The following is an 11,435-nucleotide window of genomic DNA, read 5'->3' on the forward strand; positions in this document are numbered from 1 at the left end:
CTGCAACAAACCCAAGAGCAGCATTTTATTAAGGGTGTTTTCACATCTGTGGTGTTTAGTCCTTTTAAATTGGTCTTTCATTTTCCCTCTTATAGTGGTTTATTTGGCAGGTGCGAACATGATAATTGCACCAAAACACAAGCAGCGAGACACTTTGGAGGAGGTGGTCTGGATCCAGTTCCAAATGAATTCCAGAGCAGGTCGTTTATGGTGTGAACCTGATCAGAGCCAACAGATGTATGCTGCAAGTCTGAGCTAAAAACCTTCCTGTACACAGTCAGTGGTGCTAGCACATTAATGTAATGTAAATTCTCCATGTGCCCACTAAGCCAGAAGGCGGCACCTTCTTTCTGTATTTGAAGGTGGAGGTGTGGCAGGAGGTTCTGGTTGCTGAGATCGGGGACAAACCGACTCAAGGAAATCTTTTACAAAAGAGCAATAGCCCTAATCAATGCTAACAGCTAACCTGATTAGCTACCTCCTTGGACTTTTTTTGGGGGGCAATAATGTGCAGTGGACATTCATTTAATTTATTATTCATACCTTTTTTTCAACTTTTTGTTTACTTTAAAGTTTACTGTGTTGTGTTTTGTTGTGTTTACTTGTGCTTAGTTCCGACATGGGACAGTTTTCCAGTTTCATTGTACTATTGTACTAAGTATGACTGTGCAATGAAAATAAAGAGTTATCTTATTTACTTCTGTTGCTCCTGCCCCAGACACATCTGATCAGTAAGCTGACTAAATGTCGTCATGTGGTTTGTTGTGACATATTTTGGTTCCCCTGTAGTTTTTTTTTTCTGTAAGAAAAGAAACCAAATCACAGGAAAAATCTACAAGTTTACCATCTTATCAACTGATTTGGATCAGAGTAAATATTCTATCGGTGTGAAAATGCGCACAGACTACAAACAGACTCTCGGTTGTCAGGAGAAAGCCTCTTTTCTCTAAAAAGAATATGGCAGAATGGCTTTACCTGAAAGTTACACCTGAACATGTTTTTGGCTAAATGCAAAAACCAGCGCAAACACTTCATCTCAACGGTCAGGCACGGTGGTGGAGGGGTAATGATTTGGCCTTGTCTTGTAGCCAAAGGACCTGGATACCTTGCAGTCACTGAGCCTTGAACATTTCTGTACAACAAAGTATTCCAGAGACCAATTTTATCTCAACTGAAGAAGATCTGGTTCCACCGATCTGCGTGAGAAATGGGCAGAACAATTGCATTCTCTTCCAATAGAGGGCAGTACAGCTACCTGCTCTGATTAAATGGGTTGCCAACTGCCAGTAAAACAGATGAAGATGAAGAGGAAATTACATAATACTCATTTTGTGAGTGAGACAACAGTATTTGAAAAGTAAAAGTAGTCAGTCTGACCTGGGTCTTGGAGAAAATTCCAACCCAGATGAAGGCCCTAGCATGAGTAGTGGTCAGAAGAAAGAAAAAAATGTATACTGGGAACAGACTGAGCCAATTTCGCTATACCCGGTGCGAGGGGAAAAATTATCAATAAGCTTTTTGTGACATTGGTGTTTGATGGTGTGCCCTGTGATTTTTTTCTAATGTGAAATGTGTGCCGTGGCTCCAAAAGGTTGGGAAACACTGCCATAGAGTGGTAAATAAGTCACAGTGTAAGGTGGCTGTCAATGAAATTATGCCAAAAGTGTTTCTTGCTCTGAATGTCTGGTTTTGTTTGAGTTTTAGCAGGTAATAAAAACACAATCCCACAACTCTAAAAGGAACATTTCTTACATTTTGTTCTTCCATGTTCTTATTTTGCACATCAGCCAAAGTGACACCAGAAAATAAAGCAGGATCTGCTACAAATTAAGCACAGGTTGAGGTTCATGGCTTCCAGCTTAATTGCATTATATGTAAATTGTATGAAGCTGAGGCCCCTACCCACTTACTGTCCATTGTACACCCATGGACATCACGCGACATGTATATATTCAAAAATCAAGCAATTCAACATCCCTAAACAGTTACATATTACCTATGCTGGTGGCATCCTCAGTGAACTAGTTTTGCTTCCTGCAGTGATCTCAGGTTCAAACAACCACTGTGCTGATACAGATGCCGTTGTTTTCTTGTATATTTCTTTGAGCATGAGGGCACTCACTGTTTAACTGTCCACAGATGGGCTTCCATTGGTACAATAAACCTTTGTTCACTGGCTAAGTGCTTACATCTTGCTGCAGAGGATCAGCTCTGGCGTCATCATCATGAGATAATCAGAGTGAAGTTGTTTAGCTATGTGGCGTGGGTCATTCTTAATCTGCAGCTGACACTGTACAGATTTGTCTGATGTTCATTCACCCTCGGTTTGTTTTAAGTCTGCAAAAGACGTACAAAGAGTAAACCACAGTGCTGAGGCAAGATGAAGGCATTCTTCCAGCCCATGTCTTCTGTCTCTCTCTCTCTGAGGTGGGACACTGCAGAGTGCAGCCTCACAGACTGGTAGATGAGAAATGCCCTGATGCCATACAAACATTAATGGCCTGTGTTGTCACCAGCAAACACACACACTCTGGCCTACCCCCAGAGTTTGACACTCACATATCCAGACCATGCTCCAGATGTTGTTTCTCTGCAATTAACATTGCTCTGCATACGAAGCAAGATCCAGGGAACATCAGATCTAAGCCCAGGCACCCAGGGAAAACTGATGACTTCTGGTAAGAGCCAACCCAGGAAGCAGGGTGACTCATGTTTGGCATCAAATCTTCAAGACTCAAACCTTCAGTGAGCGTTGCAAGGGCTCAAATAAAGCATTCAAATCTCTGTGTATCATTTTTTGTCATCTTTGGCAGTGATAATTAAATTCACAACACAGGTCTCACAGGCATATACAGTCTGGTGTAAAGTAAAGCCCAGACCAGCATCATTACAGAGGTAACCTAAGTTTCTCTGATTAGCAGGGTAACAAGATAAATGGGTGGACCTTTTTCAAAATTCAGGGTTAGAATGAAAAATAAACAAGTATTCATCATGACATCCTTTGAGGTTGACTCAGCACAGAGACAATTGTTTGCTTTTTAACTTTTTAAAGAGATAAAAGTTGCGTAGTTGGTTCATGTGTAAAGCTTTGGGTTGTGCAGAGCTGTTTGCAGGCACGTGCACAGACTCCAGGTGGTGCTCAACCACCTGCCCTTTTGGCCTCTTGTTTGCTACGCATCTCTTTTGCATGTCAGTTTTGTTTTTCACTTTCTGTTTTATAATTTTCTATTTGAATTTCAATTTTGACCCATGACAGCAATTACTTAATATTTTATAACCCTGAGCAATTATGTTTTTATGACTCTGCAAGCTGCTTCGTCTGTTTGCCACTGTTATGAAATCAAAATACTACACCAACATGTCAGTACAGCCAGTAAAAGTAAAGTAATAGCAGCCGATCAATAGTTTATAAAAATGGAGTTAGACTTATTTAAAGTTCACTTCTCTTTTTCTGATTGGGTCAGTTTAGCTCATGTGCCCATGTGACCTGTAGCTGAAATGTTCTGCTGTTTGGATAATTTGTGCACCACCTTAATGAAATATTACAACCCTTCATAGACACATATGCCATCCAAATCCAAGCTCCAAGTGTCAGTCACAAAACTATCTATTGTATATATTATATATTTTCAGTTCAATTCAATTTCATTTCAGTTTTTTTTATAAAGCACCAACTCACAACATCTGTTGCCTGAGTGTGCTTTATATTGTAAGGTAAAGACTCTACAATAATACAAAGAAAACAGTGAAAACCACAACAATCATAAGACCCCCTACGAGCAAGCTCTTTGATGACAGTGGGAAGGAAAAACTCCCTTTTAAGAGGAAGAAACCTCCAGCAGAACCAGGCAGAACCACCTGCTGGGAATGATTGGGGGTTAGAGGAGGAAGACAGGACAAATGCAAGCTGTGAAAGAGAGCCAGAGACGAATAATAATTAATAATTAAATGCAGAGAGGTGTATAAACACAATGAGTGAAAAAAGGTGAGTAAAGTAGAAATACTCAATGCATCATGGATAGCGCCCAGCAGCCTAGGCATATTGCAATGTAACTAAGGGAGGATTCAGGGTCACCTGATCCAGCCCTAACTATAAGCTTTATAAAAAAGGAAAGTTTTAAGCCTAAGCATAAAAGTAGTGAGGGTGTCTGCCTCCCGAATCCAAACTGGGAGCTGGTTTCACAGAAGATGAGCCTGAAAGCTGAAGGTTCTGCCTCTCATTCTACTTTTAAATACTCTAGGAACCTCAGGTAAGCCTGCAGCCTGAGAGCGAAGTACTCTAATGGGGTGAAATCATAAAATAAATTCATTAACCTCCGAAGACCCAAACTCTATCATGGCATGCATTTTCAATTTCTCTTTGATATTTGGGCTGATTGGGACCTGATGAATGTAAAAACAAAGAATTACCAGATTTTTTTTTAATTTGAGTTTTGTTTCAGATAAAAATTAGATCCACATATGAGGACATTCATTTTAAATTTCGATAGAACAGTGGCAGTAATGTCCTCGTAAGTGGATATCAGGCCCTTGTAGAGCAAAATTTTGTATTTTGGTCTAGACAACCCAAAATGTGATGTCCACATATGTGGACGCCATCCTAGGAAGTTAAGGTAAGGGGCCTGATTATTATTTTGGAGCTATTGTGCAAATGGAAGAAAGGAGTCCTACATATTTGTTTAGTATTTGCACTGAAGACATATCCACAAAACTACACCAGAATTCCTCACAGTGTTACTGGAGGCCATCCAGAGTAGAAATCTGATTTGATTAGTTTTATCTGAACTTAGAAGCAGAAAATATGAGGTCCTCCAGGTCTTTATGTCTTTAAGACATTCCTGCATTTTAACTAATTAGTGTCTGTTATCTGCCTTCATGGATAGATAAAGTTTGGTGTCATCTGCATAGCAGTGAAAATGTATAGCTTATAGCAGCGTCCAGAGGATGGTCTGTTTATTCAACCTCACTCTGGTGCTGGTGCCCAGCTCTCAAGTTTAAATACATGTAGACATTGAGGGTTCTCGGGAGCGGCCGTGCTGACCCCAGCTGCTATCTGGCAGAGGGTACCATGCCCCTCCCATGTTTTAAATGCACTTTAGAACAGCACCCAGGAAGTGGTGGAGTGAGGTATGGGGTCTTCACACCCCTGTTGTTTGGTTGCCATCTAGGGCAGGGGGCTGGGAGAAGGAACTAGCCATCTGGTTGGGGTCTGGGATGCTGTGCCTCCCTGCTGCTTGTCTCCACCCCAGAATAAAGGGAAACATCTCCTGGGTCTGGGGTCGGATTGGCCCTGGGGGTATAGAGTATGTTTGGGGTGTGTGAGTGTGTGTACAGTCTTCATTTCTGTTTGTCTCTCCATGTTGAGCTAGTGCTCAGTATTTGTACATGTGTGCATGAGGGTGGGAATGCATGTTTGTGTCTGTGTGTGCCTGTTTGTCTATGTTTATGTGTCAGGTCAGGTCTTGGGCTACGTTCACACTGCAGGCGAAAGCGCATCAAATCCAACTTTTTTTGACCCTGTGCGACCCATATCCGATCATGGTGTGACAGTGTGAACGGCACAAATCCAATATTTTCAAATCCGATCTGGGTCACTTTCGTATGTGGTACTGAATCCGATACATATCTGATGTTTTAGAAAGCGACTGCTGTGATCATGTCGCATTAAATCCGTCTTTTACGTCACTGACACAAGACAGACGCCAATTATCAGCGCCGGAGAAGTGCCCGAGAAGACATTGTGAACGCTTCCTGGCCATCCAGTGTAGATGTTAGTGAAACTGTTGGGAAGACAACGTTGGAGAAACGTGAACATTTGTACTGTATAATCTGCAGTCAAAGGAGCTTGCAAAGAAAAGCGTCTGGACTTCTTTAAGTTCACTGTAAAAAAATATTCCGTAGAAAAACAGAAAATGTCCTGGTAATTTTCTGCCAGTACATTTTCTGTTTTTTTACGGAGGTTTGACGGACCTTTCTGTAAATGATAAAACGGAAAATTCTGTAGATTTACAGTATACTCTCTGTACTATTTACGGACATTTCCTTCAGCTATAAAACAGAAAATTCCGTTTATTCACAGTATATTTTCTGTATCATTAACTGATATTTTCCGTTAATAGAAAAATTGAAATTTCTGTTTATATTACTATTTCCAAGCACTTCTTTTCACTGTAACTCATTAAATATAGTTCTTTATATCCTTAAACGTACATTTCTATGCAATTACAACCTAGTACACCATGTACTCAAAAATTCATAAATTAAAACTTAAATTAATTTGTGCTTCGTACACAACAACATTGGTACAATTAATGTTAAATATTCTTTTATTCTCCTTAACTCAAACACTATACTTAAATATAATGACAGCATCCATCTTGTCATAAAACTACTAAACAGCTGATACATGAACAAAATAACTCACAAGCTTTCAAATTTGAGCATTTTTATTTCCTTGAAATCAGGTTGCCCTCATGTAAATGTGTTTATTTACATTCATTCAAGTGGCTACCAAGTGTTTTCTTCAAACAGGACACCTGACAAACAAAAAATGTCATATTTAACGACATGTTCACATTTAATAATATCCAGAGTACCTTTTAGTTAGAATCACTGCCTTGTGGTAGTTTTGCCTCAGCCAAATGGTTAAGGTGTGGTTTACATCCATCTCTGTCCACTTATGATACAGTATACACATGTAGTCAGTTATAGCCAAACACCTTTGATTACTGAATTGCATTCACTTCATTAATGAAGTGAATGTAATTCACATTTGCGTGAACATTTGTCTGAGATTAACTCTTTGGGCTCTTTACCTTACAATATAACATACTTGAGTCAAAATTTGTTGACTGTTTAAGTGGTGCCACATGAATACAACTGAACAGATCTAAAGAAGATGTTCCTGAACTTTGGGTTTATTCGAACAGGACTGATGGATAACCACAGGACTTTTCCCCATATGATAACTACAACACATAATAAATTAAGACAGATCACTGTCCCAAACTTAAAGATAAAAGTGTATTTACGGGACTTGTTTTGTCAGTGAGGAGCAAAGTATAATTAGAAGTGCTTGTTCTGATGAAAAGTTAAACTGTAAACAGCAGCATAGTGAATAAGGATCTGTGTCCACGAATCCTCAGCAGTGACAACACTTAAACATCATAGTTCAAAATCCTTAAGGCACACCTTTTTCTCCACGGTGTTCAAATTCTCTAAGCTGGTTAAGTAGAGGAAAAAGTCTGACATATTTCATGACCATTAAATGTTAGACAAGGCTCTGAAAACGAGGTTACAGTTACAAACAAAAACCTCTGCTTGTGCGCACAGACCCTAAATCACAACAAATAAGACAATAGTAAGACAAATTACTACAAAGTCTTGTTACCGCTCTTCATATAACAGTGTGACAAAGTCCTGAATGCAGCCTGCATGTTAGTACATCAAGGTCCATCTGAGCTTTAAGTAAAATACACTCAGCTTTTCCTTGGATTTTAAGAGTTGCTCAGTTCATACAGGAACTGCAGCAGTCGGAGTTAACGTGTCGCTGTGTTGCTCCTCCGTGTCAGCCATTGAGACTAGTCGCAATTTATTCTGAGGAAAAAAAGAGAAACAACAAGACATTTTTAAAAAGTTTGTATTTTTATAATTTTTTTTTACCTAGAGCATAAACAACATAAACAAAAAAAGGATTAGGGCTGTGCGATATGACGATATATATCAGATTACGATATAAAAATGTCTATCGTTTCATATTATACACTATTCTTTGTTTTGTGGTGTTGCAAAATAAACTGTTTACGGCAATATTTTTTTCATGGTTTTGATGGTCACTGTAGTTGCTATATTATTTCTTAAAGTTCTCTCCTTCTCTTATACTTAAAATAACCACACTATGGACGGACAAGTGACTGTTTTTAACGCGTACTTTCGTTACCAACAATGAGGATAAAACTATCGTGTGTCTCCGCCGTCCGCTTGTTGATTTTCCACATAAACCTTTCACAATAAAGCTCAAGTTTCTGTTGAGACTTTTCAAACTAAACTGAAATGATATACATTATTCTCAAACATAAAATTTCAGAATATGCATCAAACAAATGACCTCAAATAAAAACATCAAGTAACTATAAATGGCGCTTACAGTCACCACGCAGATGAAGGCACAGAGAATACCAGCATGGCCAGCAAGGATGAGGCAGAACCAGAAGGACCAGTCAAAAGAAATCGAGGACCTTATTGTTAAATGAGGGGCTACCTCTGTAGCATGGACATGGTTTGGTTATGAAAAGTCTGACACGCCCCAGAAAACTGTACTATGCAAATTATGCCACAAACTGGTCCCCACCACCACTCGAACACGACAAACCTCTTTAACCACCTACACAAGAATCACATGAAAGAGTTTCGAGAGAGTTTACGAATGAAAAGCAAAAAAGAGTCGTCAGGTGCTCAAAATAATCCTTAGACTCAAACGTTAGAACAGGCTTTTCCTTGCAGCACGCCGTCTAATAAATACTCAGAAAGAAAATGGCGGCCATTTAAACTCATGTCTAAAAATGTATAGTTTCATGCATCGGTCAAAACACTCGACTCCTGGTACACGACGCCCAACTGAAAACATTTCACATAAGTCGAGTTGCCCGAGAATCACAGAATTTACAGAAAATGCACTATTTTGTGATATATATCGTTATCAGGAGAGATACGTCTTATATTGGGATATGAGACTTTGGTCATATCACGCAGCCCTACAAAGGATTATAATTCACGTAGAGTTGCATACACATAACACCATTCTGTTGCAACAAAAGCAGTTTATAATTAAAGTAACATACATACCTTGAAAAACTAAATCAACCACAACATTAAACTCACCTTGTGTTTGTAGAGAAGGTGATCAGGGTTTTTCTTCATTTCCTGAGACCAGCTGCTCTGGATCATCACCAGCTTGTATCTTCATCTTTTTTTTCACTCGGGGAAGTCTTTCCTTTTCTTGGCCATTGCTCTGCACTGGAAAACCAAAGTGTGTGATCAAAGGTGAAATAAGGGATATTTTTCCACTGCAGGACTTAAAGTGCTTCAAGTAGTGATAGCTGTTGATCCATTTCTCAAATAATCTGTAAGGATCTGGATTTTTAAGAAAGATACAAATATCTCTGCTTATATTTGGCTAAAAGCTTGATATAGACAAGGCATATAGAGCCCCTGCACACCAGCACTGCGCTTACATTATAGTTCAATCAAGAAATAGTTATTATTGATTTATTATTGAATTTTTTTAGTAATAATTTTTAGTATTTAATCACATTAGCACAGTGGGGTGACAAAAATATTCCACATACAAGAAATGCTGCTCAGCATTTCATAAATTACATTTTCAACAAATGTTGGAGTAAAAACACAGTTACAGGGAAAATGTGTCTGTCTGTAAATATTAACTAAACATTTCTATGTGCTACAAAATAGACATACTGTAATTGTAAATGTGCTGAGGTGAAACTATACTTTCAATAATTTTACCACTACAGTCTGTTAACCACCGAAATAATCTATGCTGGTCAGCTAGCTAAAAGTCTTTACTTTAGCATTTGCTAGCGTCAGCCAGGAAGGTCTGAGGCTTAAACTAGGGTTAGTGTAACTTTGCCTGAAACCCTTTAAAGTGTACAGTAGAGCCAACTGTAAAACACAGGTATTGATACAGTACTTATTAGAGTCCTAGAATAATTTCTAGAACCATGAAGTTCTCACTTTCCCAGTTATCCACATCGCTGACTTTCGCTAATTAACTAGTTAGCAGTCACAGCTGTGTAATACCCAGAGAGACACAGACAGCTAACTATAATATTTATGAAAACTGGTTCAGCCACTGAAGGGCAAAACTGGTGGTATCACAGTAAAAATTATTTTAACATTAACTAAAATAAAGCTTAAGTCATGTTAAACCTAAATAACAATTATTTTAAAAAATGAGTCAGCAAAATATTCCTGACTTGTCTGGAGACAGCCGAAACCAGTTAACAAATAAATTAACAATTCTTTCTAAATAAAAACACGGAGTCTTTTGAAAAAACATTATTTTAATAAAACGAAACATGAGTTTTAATACTTACCACAGAAATTTGAAGGCAGTTTCTCCAACTTCAGAATCCAAAATCCAGATGAAGCCTGAAAGAAGCCTAATGGCTGCTCTTGCGCTTACTTTTCCCTCCTTTTCAGGTTCTTTTTCCCACAATGCATTGCAGTAGTTGAGAAATACAGAAAAATACCTGTAAATGACTAATACGGAAAATTCCTTCACGTTTATACAGTAGATTGTACTGTATTTTTACGGATTTTTTTTACAGTGTTGCTTGAAGACGTTTCACCTCTCATCCGAGAAGCTTCTTCAGTTCTAAGGTCAAATGGTGGAGAGTCCCAGATATAAACCTAGTGGGAGTAACCCCCCACAGAGGGACAAAAGGACCCCCTGATGATCCTCTAATCGCCTGAGCCAAGGTGTGAAACTGGGTGTGGGTCCCAATCAGCCAGAGTTTTGGGTGAGTTCATTGTGAAACCTGGCCCCACCTTATCATGCGAATTCCTGAGGTCAGATGGCCCAGGATGTGAGTGGGCGTTAAGGCGTCTGGGAAGGGATCTCAAAACTGGATTATAGATGGCAGAGAGTTGGTGTCGTAAACCCCCGCCTCTGTTCAAAGATGGTCGCTCACAGTGGACATAGATGGCTTCTTTCACTCCTCTTTCAAACCATCTGTCCTCTCTTTCCAAAATGTGAACATTGGCATCCTTGAAAGAGTGTCCTTTATCCTTAAGATGCAGATGGACTGCTGAGTCTTGTCCTGTGGAGGTGGCTCTTCTATGTTGTGCCATGCGCTTGTGAAGTGGCTGTTTGGTCTCTCCAATGTAGAGGTCTGGGCATTCCTCGCTGCACTGTACAGCATACACCACATTGTTAAGTCTGTGTTTTGGCGTTTTGTCTTTCGGGTGAACCAGTTTTTGTCTGAGCGTGTTGCTGGGTCTGAAATACACTGGGATGTCGTGCTTGGAGAAAACTCTCCAACAAAATAACTTTATAACTTAAAGCAAAATTGGGAAACGTAAAGTCCGAAACAAGTCTTTATATTAAAATATTACATATATGTTATTTTAATACAGATGAACTCTTATTTATCATGTGAAATATTACATTTGAATTTGCCAGTTGGAGCACAATGTCAAAAAAAGACATGTTATTGCTTGTTCTTGTAATAAGTATAGAAATATTCATTCTCAATTTGTGTAAACTCAGTGTTTGTCATGGTCCGTGGGAGTACCTGGAGGGGTTTTCCTTCTGTGGCTGCTGAGCTATCCCTTGGGGGCGGAGACTTCATTGCTTCACCTGAGCCTCATCTGCGAGCAATCAGCGGGAGACCTACTTAAGCTGACTCAACTGG

General features: G+C 39.2%; 1 long non-coding RNA gene across 1 annotated transcript; it reads right to left on the bottom strand.

Annotated features, from left to right (window-relative positions):
- Positions 1 to 6,428: 6,428 nt before the first annotated feature.
- Positions 6,429 to 10,332, bottom strand: LOC112435875 (uncharacterized). Its single transcript, XR_003024805.2, has 3 exons — positions 10,116 to 10,332; positions 8,881 to 9,015; positions 6,429 to 7,596 (listed from the first exon to the last, which is right to left on the bottom strand). It is a non-coding gene; the product is annotated as an uncharacterized LOC112435875 (long non-coding RNA).
- Between the last annotated feature and the right edge of the window lie 1,103 nt (positions 10,333 to 11,435).

This window comes from Maylandia zebra, linkage group LG14, assembly GCF_041146795.1.
Source record: "Maylandia zebra isolate NMK-2024a linkage group LG14, Mzebra_GT3a, whole genome shotgun sequence".
Classification (NCBI taxonomy): Eukaryota; Metazoa; Chordata; class Actinopteri; order Cichliformes; family Cichlidae; genus Maylandia; species Maylandia zebra.